The 21,834-nt window shown below is 40.0% G+C and overlaps 1 protein-coding gene across 1 annotated transcript in view; it reads right to left on the bottom strand.

Moving 5' to 3' along the window:
- Positions 1–21,834, bottom strand: part of ERC2 (ELKS/RAB6-interacting/CAST family member 2) — a gene marked incomplete at both ends in the record, with an annotated part of 688,274 nt that overhangs the window by 576,504 nt on the left and 89,936 nt on the right. The gene's annotated exons all lie outside the window — the stretch shown is intronic.

The following is a 21,834-nucleotide window of genomic DNA, read 5'->3' as shown; positions in this document are numbered from 1 at the left end:
GCGTTGAGGCTTGATAAATGCGATTTAAGAAAAAAAAAAAAAAATGTGAGGTTTATTCCACTCTTTTTCCCTCCTAATTCTCAGTGACCCAGGAACCCTATGTCATGGGTGTGTTACCAGAGAGGAAGGCACAACATTCAGAAGTACTGTAAAGGGCAGGACTGGACACAGTGCAGGTTTTCTGATCCCAGGCAGACCAGGTAAAGGAGGAGTCAGAGTCCTCAGTGGGTTTTTGCAGGTTTTTATTGGGGTTCACCAGGCATATGGCAGGCAGGGGTGCTGGAGGGCCTCCCAGCCCCCAGCAAATCCTCACTCTATCTGGGCTCTCCGGCCTTCTCTGCTTCTCTCTCGGCTTCTGCTACTTCTTTCTCGGCTTCTCTTTCATCTTCTGCTGGCGTCCCCGTGACGACGCCCTTAAAAAGCACAGTCTTAGCCCAGGTGAATCCCATCTACCTATGCCCACACCCTATTCCAGGTGCCCGCCATCAGGCATGCATTCAGGACCTCAAGGATCCATCATCTATCCTGATGGCAGAAGGGCAGAAAAGCCTGACATTTTTCCTTACCCTACAAGTACCCACTTATATAATCCAGGTCACCATTTAACCAAAATCAGGGGAAAGTCCTGGGAAACAAAACAGTTATTAGCTGTGAGAAAAGAAACCCTTGCTTGAAGACTGTTGGTGAATTCAGCAACACCTTCCCCATAGAGCCAATCCCCAGGCTGTTCAGGGCAGGCAAACACAAGCCTGAAGGCATGTTTACCCCCCTAGACAAACCAGGAGGCTTCCAAAACACCAGTTACTCATTCACTCACCAAACATATCCTGCTACCTGTTAACCAGACACATTGCTAAGCACGGGGATCAAGATGGACAGAGGCATAGCTTCTGCCTGCCGGGAGGTCACAGGATAGTAAGGCATGGATAACATCATGTCTTAATTATATAAACATAGTAGTCCACGTTTTGAAATCTTTCTGAATTCCCACAGCTGATGCCCACAGGTCTCGAGATCTTTCCCAGTGTGGCCTACCCCCAGAAGCTAGTAATAAGTGATGTCCTATCTTGATTACACTCTGCGGGTTTCCACTTCATCTTCCCATTTAGAACACCCACTGAGAAATTCCTAGAGGACAAGGAACAAGCACTCTTTTTCTTATCTGTGTGCCACAGTGCCTCATAGAATACCAAATGCAGAGTAAGTAACTGGCATGCATTTAATGAGGGATTCTGAATCTTTTTTTTTTTAAATGAAAGTGACCTCTGCAAAGTGAAAAATGCAGTGGTTTTCAGTATGTCTGTGAGGTTGTATAACCAATTGGCAATATATTTTAGAACACTTATATTATCTCAAGAAGAAACCTGATACCCTTTAGAGTCAGTCCCCACTCCCCTTCCTATCAAATCCAACCAATAATTTACTTCCTCTCTCTATGGATTTACCTGTTCTGGACATTTTATATCACTGGAATCACACATTCAGTGGTTTCTTTTTAGCATGTTTTCAAGGTGCATCCATGTTGTAGCATATATGGGTATTTCATTCATTTTATAACTGAATATTATTCCATTACAAAGACATATATAGTGTATTTATCCATCCATCAGGTGACAAATACACAAATATTCATAGTAACCAAAAAGTAGAAACAACCCATATATCAATCAGCCAATGAATGTATAAATAATATGTGGTCTATCTAACAGGTATGAATAATGAAATATCACTTTGCCATACACAGCAATGAAACACTGGTAGACACCGAAACGTGGATGAATATTATGCCATGTGAAATAAGCCAGTCGCAAAAGACCAGGTCTGATATGAGTCCATTGATATGAAATGCCCTGAGTAAGAAAACCCATAGATTAAAAAATAAATTAGTGATTCCCAGGAGGATTGGGGAATGGGGACTACAGCGTGACTACTAAAGATTACTGGGTTTCTTTTTGGGGTGATAAAAAAGATCTGGAATTAGATAGTGATGCTGACTGAACAACTTTGTGAATATACTAAAAACCAATGAATTTTACAGACTAGATGGGTGAATTGTATGGCACATAAATTATATTTCAATATATTATATTTCAATAAAGCTGTCATAATAAAAACAAGGTGGGATTATAAAGTACTATGACACCTTCCACCAGCTCACCCCCACAAGTTTAAAGCACATCAAAACCAAGCATCAATCCATCAGTCCACCCCTGTGACTCCTGCCAAGCCTCTTAGGAATAGAGGATGTAACTGTGTTCAAGTCATTTAAATATCCATGATGATGACAAATATATGCTCTTTGAAGGTGATTTGGGTTTCTGAGAAGATCCAAGCTTATTTGTAGACAAATATGATGAATCAAGATATTCAGACTGGAAATCATCTATTCTGAGAATGAATAAAAATAAGATTGTGTTTCCTAGACTGGCCAGAAGGGAAATCCAAAGAAAAATAGCCAAAATGATTTGAGCAGAAACAGCGACATAGGAAGACAACTCTGTAAGGACACTCCTGGATGGAGTGTTGTCTATCACTCTGCAAAAATGAACATAACCATGATGCCCACCTCAAGGGACTGTGAAGAAAAACGAGGACAATGCATCTAGTGCCAGTTATGAGAGTGAAGGGAGGGGACAAGGCTTGGTAGAAAGAAATGAAAACAAGAAAGAAAGTAGAAAAGAATGAGTCGGAGCAAGAAAAGGAGGGAGAATAGAATGGAAGGAAATTGGTCCTTTTATCCATTCAATATGTTTACCCAAAACCTCCCTCATACTTATGAGATATCGAAAAGGAAATGAAAGGAAAGTAAAAGAAATGGCCCATGCTCATAGTCCATGTGGACAAGTAAACTGACAGCAGCAATACAAAGTTATGAGAGAACCCACAGCCAGGTGGCAGAAGTGCAGGACAAATGCACCCCAGACTAAAGACGTGGGAGAACACCTCAGACCAAGAACCACCATGTGTGATGTCATGAAGATCAAATGAGAGTCAGCCCTGTGAAGAAAGATGGAAAGAAAAGAAGTATAAAAGGCAAAGACACACAAGACCTATTAAAGAACAATAGCGAAAAATTATATAGGGCTTACCACACATGACACACAATTCTAAGCTTTTTTATCCTCACAACCACCTTGCAAGGTGGCCACTGCTATAATCTCCTTTTAACAGATAAGAAAATGAGGACACAGGAAGCTAAGTGGTACATCCAGGTGTTCATCCAGGTGTTTATCCATGTATCAGAGCCCAAGACCCCCTACTTACTTGAACCATTACACCATCCGGTGTCTGAATGACAAAAAACTTCAGGAAAGCTGGAAAAAAGAATGGGAGGCAGGAACGGTAAAAGCAGACAATCAATTATGACAATTATAGCAGCTCTTAAAATTAAAAAGAGAGCCAGCCCATCCAACTGGTCCTTGCTCACTGGTTGTTGTGATGGAAACTTCCAGTTGTACATTTAGTAAGAAGCAAAATCTGTTTTCCAGGCATTGTATTAGTCACTAAATTACTCCAGCATGATCAAGCACAATCTGACTCTCAACCTAAAATTTATTGATCAAAAATTTCTCAAATCCATGTGTCATTTTCTTTTCATTCTCTCAATTTTAAGATATTTACAATTAAGCAAACGTCTCCTTGTTCCTACAAAAGGCTTCTTGAGTAAAATGCATGTACCTTATAGAACCTTAATCATCTTTCCGCTTCATATACTTGAGGATAAGGAGAGGATGTAAAGCAATTATATCTCCTCCTCACTGCAGGAGATTCAACTCAATCAGGTTTCAAAAATAATTTACCAGATGTCTATCTCTAATTATATATTTAATGTAGATAATTTCAATTTTAAAATATACTGTATTGTAATAAATAATCTACTGAAAATAGTATACTCTCTGTTTCAGTTTTCTTATTTGTAAAAAGGCTAGAGTAAAAATTCCTATTACGTAGACTTGGTGTAAGACTTAAATGAACTAATATATAAAAAGGACTGGAAAGTACCAGGTACAGAATAATTACTTACATCAGTTAGGACAAGCAAGTATATACTACTGTGACAACATCAAAAATAAAAACCATTTTCCATGGGTTTGACACAAATCAAGGCTCTTAGAATTCCAAAAAGCCTTACAAATTAGCTCATTCACTTCATTTTACAAATGAGAATATCAGAACCACATAGGTTAAATGACAGGCCCAAGAGAATACACACACTAACAAAGCTAGGACCTTGTCTTCAGGGATCCTGGACTCTGTCTTGGTATATTTTCCAATAATCCTAAGAGCAAACCAAAAGGGAATGGCTTTCCACTTCAACAACTTAAGAAATGACAGTGGTATTTCTTATCATGAGGATGAGAGATAACCTAAATCATTTCACTTCCACATCACTAGGGGCACTTCAAGGGCAATTTACTGAGACCTTCTTTCTAAGTCCTTGGAATTCAACTATCAGCTAACAGGAGACAAGCTCAACAAAAACTAGCCATAAAAGATAAGGATACAATAGCAGTGAAATCCCTGGCAAAGCCAAAACACCTTTCCCAAGGGTCCAAAGGAAATAAAAACGATGTACAGTTTTCAATTCCCTTCTTCCCAGATCATTCAATTCCTTCCATACAAATAATCTCCCCCTCTCTTAACCATGAAGGACATTTCTTTTAAGACAGTCATCCACGCGCCTCTGGATCAATTATCAAGAGCATTCATTGCAGCTTGTTACCTACAGCAGGTACCTACAAACCAGCAACCTGGAAAGCTATACTCTAGGGTCCTCTAGAATCTTCCAACCATCTCTGTGGTCTCAACTTCCCAAGGTTCCACCTTCTCTTCAGTCCCACAGCACATGAAGAAGAGAAACCTCCTGCCACCCACCTGCATCAGGCTAGGACAGCAACCACCATCTGCCTTCATGCCTGGGTCCCAGTCAAATTGAGCTCAACTCAGCACCTTAAGGCACAAGTGGACAGGTGGCAATACAGCTAATTTTCTACAAGTACAAAAGGGGGTCTTTTTTTGGATGAGTATTCAGAAAACTTTCAATCCCCACCCTAAATCTTGAATCATTTTCCAGTTGTCCTTAAAGAATCAAAACTCAAAAGGCAAACTCCCTACCCATCAGCTGCCACTGAAGACACCTGGAGGAAAGCAAAGCATCTGTGAATATACGCAGGCACTCTCTGCTGTCCTCCTCCAGGAGTGCAAATCAGTGCTTTCCATTGATCATGATACCTGGCCTTTAACCCTGTTCTTTTTTTTGTAATATATTTTCTTTTTTTTTAATAGATTTATTTATTTATTTATTTATTTATTTATTTATTTATTTATTTATTTATTTATTTATTTATTTATACAAGCACTGGGTACAGTCAGAAACGCGGGAGGGTGAGAGAATTCACCAGAGCCAGAGCAGGGAGCAGAGCAGGCAGAGGGACTGAAGTACAGTGCTGAGGGGAGCAGTGGGCGGCAGGAGAGGTCTGCGTGCCATGCGGGACCCTCCTCCAGTGGCCGGGGAGCAGCCGGGGATTGAACCGGTGCCGCAGAGGCTGCGGGCAGCTTTGCAACCCAGCGTTCAACCGCTGCGCCACCGGGAAGGCCCTAACCCAGTTCTTTTTAACCTTCCCTCCCCCCGCTCCCCGGCCGTACCCCACACACACATACACATTCAGCTGCATACTTTGAACTCTGTCCTAAATTGTAAAGACTAGCCTCATGTCCAATCCACAAAAGGAAAAAATTTAAAACCATTGGTCTGTCCTTTAAACACAGGTAAACAGGACCTCCCTGGTGGCTCAAGGGGTTCAGACACAATCTATGAGGCAATCTGCAGTCACTGCAGCATGAGCAGCCGAGTTCTATCCCCAGCCAGGGAGCTACCCACATGGCACAGCAGCCCTCTCCTGACTCGTCCGCTGCTCCCCTCAGCAGTGTGTTTCAGTCAGTTTGCCTGTTCTGTTCCCGACTCTGTCTCTGTTGAATCCTTTTACCCCCCCCATACCTCTGACATGTACCCCAGTTCTTGTATGCATAAATAAATAAACCTTTAAAAAAATAAATAAACATAGGTAAACAGAATGGAAGCTAAAGAGATTAGCGTATCCAATTAATTCCAAGTCACAGACAATAAAGGAGATTATACCTTCGGTTTCTGGCCTTAACTAGGCTACATTTTCTCATAGGCCTGCCCAGCATACATCCAGATAAAAGTAAATATGTATCTTTTAAAGCACTGCGATGCTTACAAGATAGCAAAGGAGAACCAGAGAGCCAGAAAGAGAGAGAGGATAAGATTCTAAAAGATAAGTTCTGGGCCAAATTTGCATTAAACCCCAAATCTAGCACATAGTAGCTCAATTAACAGTGAGTGAAATATGCAAGGAAAAATGAGAAGACCAGAAGGGAAATTGTCTCACCAGAAAGTCACAGGGAAACAGAGTGAGGGAGAACAGATTTCCATTCCTCTTTGGTTTGCTATAGTTAGGTTAGGGGGAGAGAGAAAGTGTCCTTGACCTGTCTCTCCCCTCAACTCCAAATGCCTCACACCCACCAGCTCATTCATCTGACGAGATTGCCCCAAAGCTGCCAGCACCACGTCCAGTTCACAAGAGGATAGACTGGGTTGGCCTATGGGATTTGACTGCAATCACATTGTTAGTAGACACGGGCCAGTGTCTAAAATTGAGGTCCCCTTCAGCCAATTCTAAAGTCTCCCCTGTTCTAAAAATACTACAGAACTTCATCCTGAACAACTCTTACAAACTCCCAAAAATCACTTAATTTTGAAAAAAGGAGAACAATGACAATATAAGAAACTAAGCCATACTTGAGCTTCTATGGAAAAGGGGAGGAGGGAGTAATATACTTTGCTTTGGCCAACATGTAGGAGAGTGACTTCCAAGAGCTACTGGAGTCAGAATGGAATCCAGATTTCAGAATGTCTAAAACACAAAAAGGTAAATAGAATGAAAATATAATTATATATGTATGATGTGCATGGAACACACAATTATTTAAATAGGGACTAGCCAGATGTTTAGAATCTACTGTGTCTTATCCCCAAACATGGAAAATATGAGTTCCTGGCAGATTTGAAAAAATTTGTGACCTTAAGCTCTTTTCCACACTATAGGGAAAAAACAAAAATGATAAAGTTTTGTACTATAAAGCAGTTTAGGGTTTCATTGCTATGAAAGCTGTCTCTGAGCTATATAAAAATATGAATTGGCTTATACTCAAAAGTAAGTCTTGAACTTTTTTTTAATAAATCCATACTCTTTCTCAAGGAAGGGCTTAACATAACTCTTTCAAAGAAAACAGAATCTCTTTGCAGACAACTTGGCCTGCTCTGCTTCTCCTGCGACTTTATTTTCCTATTTATCATTTTCCAGTTTGTCTCTAATCAAATTTTAAGGGCAGGTTCTCTGATCCCTTTTTTCCGCAGTCCCGCATGCAGGATATACAGCACTCTTCAGGACTCCAAGCCTTCTGCGGGCCGTGTCATGTGTGTGAAAAGACAAACAGCAGACGCTGACTAAAGACATGTGGCCCCAGTGTGCTGTGAAAGAGCTGCTCTGCTGAGAAGGGTATAAAAAATTTCACATTATATATATATATATATGTCCCAGGCTTTCTCCTTTAGGGTGGGAGAAGCACATAGCACTGATTAGAGGATATTGATGGGCGATTTCCAAAAGCACCAATGCACTGGGACCATGAGCTGTTCACACAGGTGCACTGTCAGTGGTTAACTACGGAACCCACTTTGGTTGATAATATGAGAGTTTTTGCCAAGATTCATAACACTAAAAACAGCATACATGGGAAAGCCCTCTTGGCAGTTGCTTTTGTAAGCAAAGCAGAGTTCTGGTTTCCATTACTGACCAATACTAAAAGGTGGCACAGTACTGGAATATTGGACTGAGCTGAGAGTTAAGGACTTAAGTTCTAAATCCAGTTTTGCTACTAACCTGTTATAAGATCTGGGGAAAAATCACTCCACTTGTCTGGGTTTCCAAGAACAATGGTGAAGAGCTGAATTTTGAATCCTCCATCTGCCTGTGATACCCTTATAAAAATCACTGAAGCACTCTGAGCATCAAGCAGTCCATCCATAAATAGATTATAATAATCACAGTTAATTTACAGGGTTTGCACAGACTACATGAGATGCTCACCAAGTAAGTGAACAAGTTCCCACAAGAGGAGTGCAGGACCTGGCTTACTGAGCTTCAATAAGCACTTGCTGTTATCCTTACTATGGAGACAGAGGTGGTGGTTAGAGGCCCAGAATTAACATTTCTCTCCTCCCTCCTCCCATTTGGGCAGGGAAAAGAAATGAACATAAATTTTGAACATCAAATAATGCAACAGTGGGAAAGAAAATGCTAAGCACTTTGGCATTTTTCTAAGTAAGAGAAAACAGGAAACAGTTGTTTTAAGACCAACTCAAAGATGGATAAAATTGATTTCCCATTAAGTGGCCTATAAATAGCCTTACATGGGGCTCTCGGGAATACCAACCATTTCTGTCTTGAAGGTCAGAGTGCTTTCCCTACTATAAGGCCCCGGGCACGTAAGCAAACAAAGGGCAGTGGCACCCCTGCTGTCAACACAGCTCAACCTGGTGCAGTAAGCAAAAAAATACAAAAAATATTTACGTTTTAAATGTACTTAGAGAAGCAACCAAAAACATGTAATCATAAAGGCTATGGTTAAAACTGGAAATTTTCCATTACTAATAGTCACAAGCACATGCAGTTGTGAAGGGACATTTCATCTTAATTGCTTAGCAAAGCTTCAGTGTAAATGACATTTTGAAGTCTTTCATGTCGTTTCTTTCCCTTTCACCCCCTCTTCACCCCTCAACATGTTCATTTAACAAAATTACTAACCATCAAAGTATTTTTAAAACAGGTAAGAAGTTTTACCTAAGTTGATATCATTTCAAGTAGCTAAGTGGGAGGCATTTTGAACTACTAATCTTTCCATACTCTGAGCTACTTGGTTCCTTTAGTCACACTCTAGTCCTAGCTATGCAAAGCTTTTATAGGAGGAATGTGGGGAACCAAATAAGGGACCAGGAAAAAAATTATAATAAATTTAAAAACAAAATTAACAGGCAACAATTAATCAAAGACACTCTGCAGGGGAGGAGGAGGGAGAAGGAGCAAAACGAGGGAAGGAATATGTTCTTACACAAGGGACTATGGTGATGGTGCATGGGTGAATTGGTGATGGAAATTCTATGGGGACTACACCTGAGAAAAGTAAGCGAACATTGTACAAAAATGAACAATGATGTAAAATATATATAAATAAATAAATTATTTTTTTTTAAAAAAAGCTTTCTCAAGGAGAGCTTTTTCCTAAGTACTCCCCTGCTTCTTGAGTAACTTCACCCCAGGGAAGGGAGATAACGGACCTCCACGCTATGTGGGGTGTGGTGTGGTGCTTGGGTTAGTAGCATCAGCATGACCTGAGATCTTGTAAGAAAGCTGGAATCTCACTTCTGCAGAATCAAAATCTGCATTTTAACAAAACCCCCCATGATTTGTAAGCACATGACAGTCTGAGAAGCAATTTTCTGGACATTAAAAAAAAAGTTTTGGGCCTCCCTGGTGGCACAAGGGGTTAAGCACCACACTATGAAGCAATTCACAGCCTCTGCAGCACGAGTTCGATCCCTGGCCAGCCAGAGAGAAACCTACATGGCGAGGCAGACCTCTCCTGTTTCACCCGCCACTCCCCTTGGCAGTGTATTTCAGTCAGTCTGCCTGTTCTGTTCCCTGCTCTGTCTCTAGTGAATCCTCTCACCCCCCGCATTTCCTGTCTGTACCCCAGCTCTTCTATGCATAAATAAATAAATCTTTAAAAAAAGTTTCAGCCTTAATACTCTTCAAAAGTTGATTATTTGGTCGTTGAAATGTGGAGAAGGAAAATATTATGAAAATAGTGGTGTAGAACATTCCTAAGCAGCACACCAAAAAGTCAGTTTGTGTGATTAATAAAATCTGAGCAAACCATAAGTAGTGTTCCTTAATACAAGATAGTACTAGACAAACAAATATTATTCATTCACTCATTCATTTAAATATAATTCAGCTATATGCTATTTGACAGACATAGGTATGCTAAGTTTCCTTTCCAACTCAAAAATAAATCCTGCCAGGTTAAATATAAATAAATTTTATGTATTTAGACATAATTACATCCGCAAAATATATTATTGTAACATATAATAAAAGTATATATCATATGTAATTATATATGCTATTTATTTTGAAGGGATATAGAATATCTGAATTTTAATTTTGTACTTTTATTTATTGTTGTCATTATTTAACAATCAATCCAAGGAAACCTTTAAGAAGTCATCTGAAATGTCAGTACCAATCTTTACATTCAACAGTTGAATTTTAAGTGACTAAGAAAACTATGAGTCTAAGATGACTCTTCTTTCACAAATCACTATTAAACAATATATAGGGAAAAGGTGACTATAGTAGTTTCTAAGTAGCCTAATCATTCAAAATCTTTTTTTCCTTTCTGTTAATGAACTAAAATCAAAGGCCTATCCATTCCTTTCTTTCTCTGGTGTGAAGGTTAGATACCCACTGTACTATATATACCATACCTATGGTCTTTAATATTACATCTATTTGTACACTTAGAGAGAGATAATATGAATAAATATTCTGTCCCCTACAAACAAAAATATGACCAACAAACCATAGGAAAGTAACTTGAATAGACAAGATAAAAAGCTAGAAGAAAATATATTAAAATAATAATTGCTGGGGCAGGGAAATAATAATTGCTGGGGCAGAGTATGGGGCTTGCAGGGGAAGCGATGAAAATGTTATAAAATTAAATAGTTGAGATAGTTGTACAACTCTGTGACTATATTAAAAAATCACTGAACTGTATACTTTTAAAGGGTGATTTTTATGATGCATGAATTATATTTCAAAAAGGCTATTAAAAATAATGAAAGGCAGGAGCATTGTGGAAGCCTTCCTTTTTATTTCCAATTTTCATTCAGCAACTATTTTTCCAAGAATAATTTTTTTAAAGATTTATTTATGCATACAAGAGCTAGGGTACAGGCCAGAGATGCGGGGGTAGGGGGGGTGAGAGGATCCACCAGAGACAGAGAGGGGAACAGAACAGGCAGACTGACCAAAACACACTGCTGAGGGGAGCAGCGGGCGAGAAAGGAGAGGTTTGCTTCGCCATGTGTGTTGTTCTCTGGCCGGCCAGGGATTGAACTCATGCTGCAGAGGCTGCGGATTGCTTCATAGTGTGGTTCTTAACCCCTTGGGCCACCAGGGAAGCCCTCCAAGAATAATTTTTAATGCCTACTGCTGTAGACTGAATGTTTATGCTCCCCTAATATTCATATATTGAAACCTTATCCTCAGTGTGATGCTATTTGGAGGTGGCACCTTGAGAAGGCGATTGTGTCATGGGACTACAGCCCTCATGAGTAGGGTTAATGCCCTTATGAAAGAGTCCCCAGAGAGCTCCCTGGCCCTTTCCACCATGAAAGGACACAGTGAGAAAAAAGTCCTTTATGAACTAGAAAGTACCCCTCACCAGGCACTGAATTTGCTAGCATCTTGATCTTGAACTTCCCAGACAACAGAATAGTGAGAAATGTTTGTTGATTACAAGTTATTCAGATGATGGTACCACTAGGTTAGTTAATAGGCTTGTCATGCAAATAACAGACAGTGACATTTTTGGATAGGGTTTGTCTAATACTTTGAGGGGAGCTAGTACCACTGTCTTCTCCTCAACTGCATTAAATGTGGCGAATTAAACTCCTCTGTAGGAGAATCCAGCAAAAAAGAAAGAAACCAACTTGACCTGTCAAGATAAAGAAGGGAATGTGTGGGAAAGATATCAGAGTATCTCCCTGGAAGCAGCAATTGTAAAAATAGAACATGAAAAAGGATACAGGGTGCAGCAGGAATTGTGATAAGGCTGTGCCTTGGTTATAATGACTCCTTGCTCCAAATTGTAAATACCCAGGACAGAAACTACAACTGTCCTGGCATAAACTAGGTGCTCACTGTGAACCAGTAGTTGTGGCAGCTGACCCTGTCCTTCAGGAGCTACTCCAAGAGATCCATTTAAAAATGCACAGAGGGCCTCCCCGGTGGCGCAGCGGTTGAGTGCTGGGTTGCGAAGCTGCACGCAGCCTCTGCGGCGCCGGTTCGATCCCCGGCTGCTCCCCGGCCACCAGAGGAGGATCCCACATGGCGCGCAGACCTCTCCTGCCGCCCGCTGCTCCCCTCAGCAGTGTACTTCGGTCCTTCTGCCTGCTCTGCTCCCCGCTCTGGCTCTGGTGAATTCTCTCACCCTCCCGCGCTTCTGACTGTACCCAGTGCATGTATAAACAAAAAACAAACAAACAAACAAATAAATAAATAAAAACATGCCTCTAAAAAAAAAATAAAAAAAAAATAAAAATGCACAGAGACCCCAAAAAGAACATACTACAGTGTTATTATGATTAAAGATAAAAAGCAGCAAGATATGAACAATAATGCTCTGGTTCTGTTTATTCAGGTGAAGAATTTCTAAAGAGCAAAATATTTAAGACTCAAGTGGGTGATTCACATAGTTAGGATATAATCGTGCCATTTCAAGCTTCTGACATCCAGGAACAGACATTTCTTAAAAGACTAGAAAACTTAAAAGAGAATTACAGGCTTTCAGGAGAAAATAAAGGAATAATTGATTTGACAGTAAAATTCCTACAGATTTGATTGGGAATCACCTCCAGTGGGTCTTTGTGGTCAGACAGCCTTGGGCTGAGCTCCAACTTCAAGGTTAACAACTTTTTTTTTTTTTTGGTGGGGGGGCACTGTGTGACCCAGCAAGTTACCTCTGTTCTCTGATCTCAGTTTCTAGCACTCTTTTTTTTTTTAAAGATTTATTTATTTATTTATTTATTTATTTATTTATTTATTTATGCAAGCCCTGGGTACAGAGAGAACCACAGGAGGGTGAGAGAATTCACCAGAGCCAGAGTGGGGAACAGAACAGGCAGAATGACGAAACACACAGCTGAGGGGAGCAGCGGCGCGACAGGAGAGGTCTGCGCGCCATGTGGGACCCTCGCGGACAGCTGGGGATCAAACCGGCACTGTAGAGGCTGCGGGCAGCTTCGCAGCCCAGCTCTCAACCGCTGCACCACCAGGGGAGGCTCTCCAGCACTCTTAAAAAGATTATCTAATTATTGCTAATCATACAAATATCTCACAAAATGGTGATAAAGTAAAATAGATAACATATCAGATACTTAGCATGTCCCACTCCAACCTACAGAAGCCATCATTTAAAAGGCACTGTTACTAGTATGCAAAGCTTCCCAAATGTAACAGAAAGAAATGAAAGAGGGAAAGTATGTTGGCTGTGTCATATACAAATAAAGCATTTAACCGACAGGAAATTTTCCTGTCACTTCAGATGTTAACCTTTCAACAGCAAATAAAGTACTTCGAAAGAATAATCCTTGATTTTGCCACAAGCTGGTATATCCATTTTAAAGAGATAACAAATATTGAGAATAGAATGACTGAAAATTAATGATAAAAGGGATCAGAAGGATAATCATCTTTGCTTCTTTTTTATAGGATGATAAACTGAGCCCAAAGAGGTACCCATTTCTCACCCAAAGTCACAGCAGAGATGGCAGCTCTGCTAATTATAAAGTACAAGCCCCAAATTCACAGCACACTGCTCTGTCCCAATCTTTTCCTTCTAGCTTCATGCACCAGTCTTATTTGTCCGTGAACTGCAGAAGAATCCGTTACCACATAATTAGCATCAGAGCATGTGCAACAGCTGCCATGAGGCAGATTTCCACACTAGAGACAAACATCTTTGGCCCAGATGTAGCCCTTGCACCACATACCACTGAGGGTGCAGCTGCCATAACCACACACTATACCCCAGGCTCAAGAGTTGGAATCAAGAGTTGGAACAGATGATTAATTCCAAGTAGGATGAAGTAGCTCTTCTCTCTGAAAGGACTTCTGAAAGAACACCTTTAACAATGTTTTGAAAGATACAAAGAGACACCCCAATGACTGGGAGAAAATTTTTGCACACAACACTAATTGATAAAGGACTGATCACAGAAATCTACAAAGAGCTGAAGAGACTCAACAAAAACAAAGTAAATAATCCAGTCAAAAAATGGGCAGAAGAGCTAAAAAGGAACTTTTCCAAAGAGGAAATGCAAATGACCAACAGGCATATGAAAAAATGTTCAGCATCACTTGTAATCAGGGAAATGCAAATTAAAACTACAATGAGAGAGGGCCTCCCCTGGTGGCGCAGCGGTTGAGAGCTGGGCTGCGGAGCTGCCCGCAGCCTCTGCAGCGCCGGTTCGATCCCCAGCCCAGCAAGGTTCCACATGGCGCGACAGACCTCTCCTGCCATGCCCACTGCTCCCCTCAGCAGTGTGTTTCGTCACTCTGCCTGTTCTGTTCCCCGCTCTGGCTCTGGTGAATTTTCTCACCCTCCCGCGCTTCTGACTGTACTCAGTGCTTGGATAAATAAATAAATAAATCTTAAAAAAAAAAAAAACTACAATGAGAGAATGGCACATATTAAAAAAACTAGCTACAACAAATGTTGGCGAGGATGCAGAGAAAAAGGAACTCTCGTAAAGGACCTATACAAAGAAAACTATAAAACACTGTTAAAAGAAATAGAAGAAGACACAAAGAAATGGAGAGACATCCCCTGCTCATGGATTGGAAGAATAAACATTATTAAAATGGCCATCCTTCCAAAAGCAATATACAGATTCAATGCTATTCCAATCAAAATTTCAATGTCATTCTTCAAAGAAATAGAACAATTATTGATGAAATTCATATGGAATCACAAAAAACCCCGAATAGCCAAAGCTCTCCTGAAAAAAAAAGAAGGGAATGGAGGCATCAGACTCCCAGACTTCAAACTATACTACAAAGCCATAATCATCAAAACTGCATGGTATTGGAACAAGAACAGACATACAGACCAATGGAATCGAATAGAAAATCCAGAAATAAACCCACAGATTTATGGTCAACTAATCTTTGACAAAGGAGCAAAGAATATGCATTGGAGCAAAGAAAGTTTGTTCAATAAATGGTGCTGGGAAAACTGGGTCGCTACATGCAAAAGAATGAAGCTTGACCACCACCTCACACCATACACAAAAATCAACTCAAAATGGATTAAAGAACTAGACATAAGACCTGAAACCATAAAATATATAGAAGGAAATATAGGCGAAACACTACGTGATTTGCACATCAAAGACATCTTTACAGACACATCACCCAAAGCAGTGATAGTGAAGGCAAAGATAAACAGCTGGGACTACATCAAATTAAAGAGCTTTTGCACAGCAAAAGAGACAATAACAAAAACAAAGAGAAACCCCACCAACTGGGAGAACATTTTTGCACCCAACACTAATGATAAAGGACTGATCACAAAAATCTGCAAAGAGCTGATGAGACTCAACAACAACAAAGAAAATAATCCAGTCAAAAAATGGGCAGAAGAGCTTAAAAGAAACTTCTCTGAAGAGGAAATGCAAATGGCCAACAGGCATATGAAAAAATGTTCAACATCACTTGTCATCAGGGAAATGCAAATCAAAACTACCATGAGATACCATCTTACACCAGTGAGAATGGCACATATTAAAAAAACTAGCAACAACAAATGTTGGCGAGGGTGTGGAGAAAAAGGAACTCTTCTGCACTGTTGGTGGGAGTGCAAACTGGTCCAACCACTGTGGAAAGCTGTATGGAGATTTCTGGACCTACTAAACATAGAGCTTCCATATGATCCAGCAATTCCACTCCTAGGTATTTACCCAAAGGACACAGAAACATCAATTCCAAAGAACACCTGCACCCCTATGTTTATAGCAGCACTGTTTACAATAGCTAAGCTTTGGAAACAACCCAAATGCCCAAAAATAGATGACTAGATCAAGAAGATGTGGTACATATATACCATGGAATATTACTCAGCATTCAAAAAAGATAAACACATGCAGTTTGCTCCAACATGGATGGCGCTGGAAGGGATCATGCTCAGCGAAATAAGCCAAAAAGAAAAAGAAAAATACCGGCTGGTCTCACTCATAGCAGGAATTTAGAAGACCTAAATAAGGACCAGGAAATAGACTAGTTATAATGAAGTAAAAATCAAAATCAACAAGCAACTATAAAACAGAGATACACTACAGGGGTGGAGGGAAGGAGGGATTAGGGTCAAAATAAGAGGAGGGGAAATTGTATGGGGACTATAACCAAGATGAAAATGCATACATTGTGCAAAAATGAAAAATGATGTAAAAAAAATATATAAAAGAGGGCCTCCCCAGTGGCGCAGCAGTTGAGCACTGGGCTGTGAAGCTGCCCGCAGCCTCTGCAGCGCCGATTTGATCCCCAGCCAACGGCGAGGGTCCCACATGGTGCGCAGACCTCTCCTGCCGCGCCCGCTGCTCCCCTCAGCAGTGTACTTTGTCAGTCTGCCTGCTCTACTCCCCGCTCTGGCTCTGGTGAATTCTCTCACCCTCCTGCGCATCTGACCCAGTGCTTGGATAAATAAATAAATAAATCTTAAAAGAAAAAATACATATATATATAAAAGAAAAAAAATGTTTTGAAAGATACTGCATTCTTCTACCTAAGGGCTTAAGGACTAAGGTTTTAGAGGAATTTTTTTCCCCCAAAAAAATTGTGGAATACATGTCAAGAATGAAAGGACCACTTAAGAACCTGGAAATGATAATGATAAGTTACAAGAGATTCTTATTATCATTTGCTAAGAAAAAACAGAAACTAGAAAAAAGTAAACGGTCCTTTGACAGATCCTGTCACTAGAAAAATACATTATGTCGCTGAGAAATAAGACCCCTTGATACCAATCTTGAATAAGATCAATGTGAGGTTATTTTTATTTTATCTGGATCATTGTGTACATATTCTTTAAAAATAAAAACGTTCCTTAGATTCAAAGCCCATGTACTCATGAGCATATAGAAATATTTCATATGCTTTATGGTTCTTTTTCAAATATTTAAACCAGTGAAAGAGAACAGAATTTTCTCCAAAAAGGACAGTAAAAAGTATTTTTAAACAAGGACTTGCAAAGTGCTTTTTTCATCCCTGGATATTTATTTTGTTTTATAATTCATTTGAGACTTTTAAAGTCGGGAAGGGAGAAAAAATGGCTTTCAAATTTGAGTCTGGAACAGAGCTAACCTATCAAGTCCAACAGGGATATAAATAAAGTATCTAACAGTGCAGACACTGCCGGTGCCCAGAACAAAACCATTATTGAATAGAAGAAGAATTTAAATTGAAGCAAGCCCTAATGTGATACCTTACTAACTCCAGGTCCTACTGCCATTTTTCCTAATAAGATAAACTATTATACCTGGGTTACATTAGTCCTGGGTTACAGACCCCTCAGCAAGTTACAGGGAAGCAATGGTCCTCTCGAATCATACATCTGTATACTAGCTAAAATGTGTAATTGTCCCTTTTACCATTATTTGAGTCCTCAGCTGTGATCTAGGAGAAAGTTGCTATACAAAACTAGTAGAGGGGCCTCCCCAGTGGCACAGCGGTTGAGCGCTGGGTTGCGAAGCTGCCCACAGCCTCTATAGCACTGGTTAGATCCCTGGCCGCTGGAAGAGGGTCCCACATGGCGCACAGACCTCTCCTGCCGCCCGCTGCTTCCCTCAGCAGTGTACTTCGTCACTCTGCCTGTTCTGCTCTCCACTCTGGCTCTGGTGAATTCTCTCACCCTCCCGTGCTTCTGACTGTGCCCAGTGCTTGTATAAATAAATAAATAAATCTTAAAAAAAAAGAACAATGATGTAAAAAAATATATTAAAAAAAAAAACAAAACAAAACTAGTAGAAACAAGGGTCTGTGAAATGAGAAGAATTTTTAGTCTATGTTTGAAGGTTTTATTTCTTTAGTTTAAAAATCCAAAAGGAAATAGAGTAGAAAAAGTTGCAGACTTTATGGTTTTAAAAAGGAGGAAAAACTAAACATAGGATGAGTTTACAGTGTCTGCAAAAATATTCCAACTTATTCCTTTAAATAAATGTTTAAATCACTTTTAAAGGGGCAAAGAAAACTGTTAATATTGGAGTCACTGAAATCCAGCATGGGAAACCAATTAAGAGTCTGAATCCTGGACCCAAGGAAGAACTGGTTCTACTATAATTTATTTCTATACTATTTAATCTCTGGGAAGTTATTTGCCCTCAGTGTCTTCCACTGTCAAATGAGGATGATACAGTTGTAATGATGAGGAAATTTAAATCTATTTGTATATGTAAATATACATGTATACAAATATATATATACCTAAATATAGTCTATAAATTCAATAAACAACTTCTCTTAATGTTGTAATTAGTGATAATAGTGAAAACCAAGCGTTATGTTAAAAAATATCTTTAAAGGTTATTCAACAACTAAGTCAATGAGCTCCAGGGAAACTCTTAATCAAGAGAAAGTGCAAAATGTGCAGAGCAATGATTACAACCGATAGGGATGTGAGCCTAAAGTGGCATCTACAAAGTGCTCAGGCAGCACAGAGAAGGAAGCCATCAGACTGGTCTGAGAGCCTCCCTGGTGGCACAGGAGTTAAGTCTCACCACTATCAAGCTACCATCAGCCACTGCAGTATGAGTTCAATCCCCAAGCAGGGAGGTGACCCACATGGCTCAGCAGACTTCTCCTGACTTGCCCGCTGCTCCCCTTAGCAGTGTATTTCAGTAAATCCACCTGTTCTGCTCCCCACTCTGTCTCCGGTGAATCCTCTCATATATACCCCACCTCTGGCTTACACCCCAGTATTTATATGCATAACTGAATAAAAATAAATCTTAAAAAAAAAACTGGTCTGAGCCCGGGGAACAATTACAAGGAGGATCCGGAGTATGAGTGGGGCTGAGAACAAAGACTATCTCAGAGGTAAAAGGGAAAGAATTCTAGGCAGAGTAAAGGTGATGAAAGCTGTGAAAAAATCATGGCATATTGAGTGTAAAAGGAATAGAAAACTTGGTAGCCAAATAGAAGCATCATGAGTGGCAAGAGGCAGCTACTTAGGTGGGAATGTTCACCAGTAAAGGATCCAAATGCCATTGCAAGAATGAGAATTTCATAAACAGAGAGTGATGCAAGTGAAGTGTTTAGAACTGCATGCTGCAAACTGTACATATGAAAGTATTCTCAAAAAGCTGTGAATTTTATAAAAATTTGAAGTTTATTTTTGTTTTAATGATTATCAAAAATTATCTGGGAATTAAGATATATCTTTCTATATATTTCATTCATTCAAAAAATACCTTCTATCTACAATGTGCCAGGCACAGTACTATGCATTGGGGATATAAATATGAGCAAAAAAAGGAACCGACCCCATAAAACTTAAGTCTAAGAAAGCAAGAACATCAATAAAGAAAATTATCAATATATCAGGAAACAGCACTACCCAGATAAATAAAACATGAACATGGAAAGAGTGTTGATTTTATGCAGACTTAGAATTTTCATACTTTCTCATTTATGTAATGTTTGACCAAAGACCTGATGGGAAAAAGACACTGGAAAGATATCTTCAGAGAATAACCCATAGATGTCACAAACACTTAAGTCAACAAGAATGTTTTCTTACTTTAAATTAAAGTTTGGGGAAAAGGAGGGAGTATTTAAGAACTGGAAGAGAACCTGAAAGATTGGGAGATTAAAGGCACAGAATCCAGTGAGGAAGTTATTAGAATAATCCAAGGGGAAAAAAGATGTCAAGGACCTAGTAGATAGGCTGCCCTTCAGTTTTCAGCATATGGCAGAACAAACAACAAACACCTGGAAAAGCTATAGAAAATTCAAAGTACCACTTTGTACAGAGAGGAACATGAATGAAAGTAAAAGGAAATCCTAAAGGGTCAAAAATAAGGAATAGAACTAAAAATTAAGTTGGTGAGAGGAGTTGAGGGCTTGCTTATCCCCAGGAGAGGTGAGATAGAGGCAGATAGCTTAGGTTAACAGTCTTCAGGGTGAGGCGGGAGAAAAGGTTCTGAGCAAATTAGAACTGAGAGCCCTCCATAAAACTGGATCATTGAAATGGCAGGTACCTGCCAGAAGGATGGTAGCCAGAACTCTATGCTCAGGGCAAGCAAAACTAGTTTCTCCAAGAATATACTTTCATGTGAATTTGGGGTTCATTTTATAATTGACCCTACCAGCTCATGTACAGTGAGATCAAGTATTTGCAAAACAGAGCTTTAATCATTCCTCCCATCCCAATCTACGCGCCCCTTTGCTCTCATCAAGAAGTCCAGTCTCCCATTTTGCCACTGTTCCCATTAAGAAGTCCAGTCTATTTCTCCACCCGTTGATTCTGGGCTAGCCTTGAGGTTGCCTGGACTAACAGAGTTCAGAAGTAATGCCTATGCATTCTAAGCCTAGGCCTCAAAACACCTTGCCATTTCTATTTTCATCATCTTAAGGCTTCTATATTCAGCCAAGATAGAGTTACAGAGACAGAATAGAGTTACAGAGACCTGAAACAACTAAAAAACTGGACAATATATATGGAGCAATGCTTTAAAGAACAGTGATCCCAAAGAGATGGGAGTCAAATCAGGTGAGTGCTACAACTGCCCCAGCCGATAGCCTGGACAGTGTCCAGGCTGCAGCACAAGAATCCAGGCAAAAATCTATGGTCTACTCGATTTGAAGAGATGAAGCTTCTAGGCTGTAAAGATCAAGTCAACTAGAATTCACCAGGTAGAGAGCTACAGAGGGTCCCCTTAAGCATTCTGCCATTAATCATCACATGTGTGTAAAGAAACTGTCTTGGCTACAGAAAGAACCATGCAGAAGGATGGAGGAAACCATAAGAGGTCATATTTTTCTCTTGATGTGAAAAAGCTTAAGCTTTGAGAAAGAGACCAGGAAAAGAGAAACAGAGTCAAAAGCCTACATCAATGACCGCAGCCCATGAATGACCCTAGCAATATCAGCAGAAGAACCATGTAGCCAAGCCCAGTCAAAATTAATGACACTCAGAATGATTAGCAGATAAAAAAGCTGTTTCGAGTCACCAAATTTTGGGTTGATTTATTACACTATGATAGAGAACTGATGCATAAGAAGTCTTAAGCAATGTTGTATACCTAGAAAATGAGCAATAAATGTCCAGTAAATGGCCCATCTCTCCTGCCCATCAGCATAAATCAATACCTAAAGGTAGTCACATCCAACTGAGTCACAGTGTTCTCACTTACTGAAAGCTAAAACCACTGTAGAAACATGTGTTTTGAATCAGAGAATTTTGCAATATCAGAGCTCAATTGTCACACCTCCTAGGAAGCACCCACAAGATTCTGCTGATGAACCCAATTCTTCCTTTTGTTTCCTCCATGGAACATGGAGAATACCCTGCTCTGGCACCTGTCAGTGTAGCCTGTGAACCTCCTTCAACTTCAGCCCCACTGAGCAGTTCACTTACTCATTGGTGAGTCATTCAGCACAGTTCCTGTCCCTAAACAATAACTACACTGGATGCAGCATACTGGGCTATTTTAATCCTGGAGAAAGAGGTCAGAGCACAGACATAAGATTAAAGGATGACTAAGGAAGCAGCTCTGTGGTAGTGATGATAGAGGAAGACAGTTTTAAACTTATCAGAACTCCCCCTTCCCATGACTCAGCCAAACCTATTGGGGAGAAATACCAAGCACAGTCAATAGTCCACAATATAGTTTAAAGCTCCAGTGAG

The sequence above is a fragment of the Talpa europaea genome, assembly GCF_964194135.1.
Source record: "Talpa europaea genome assembly, chromosome: 11".
NCBI lineage: Eukaryota > Metazoa > Chordata > Mammalia > Eulipotyphla > Talpidae > Talpa > Talpa europaea.
This window is presented reverse-complemented; position numbering and strand designations above follow the sequence as displayed.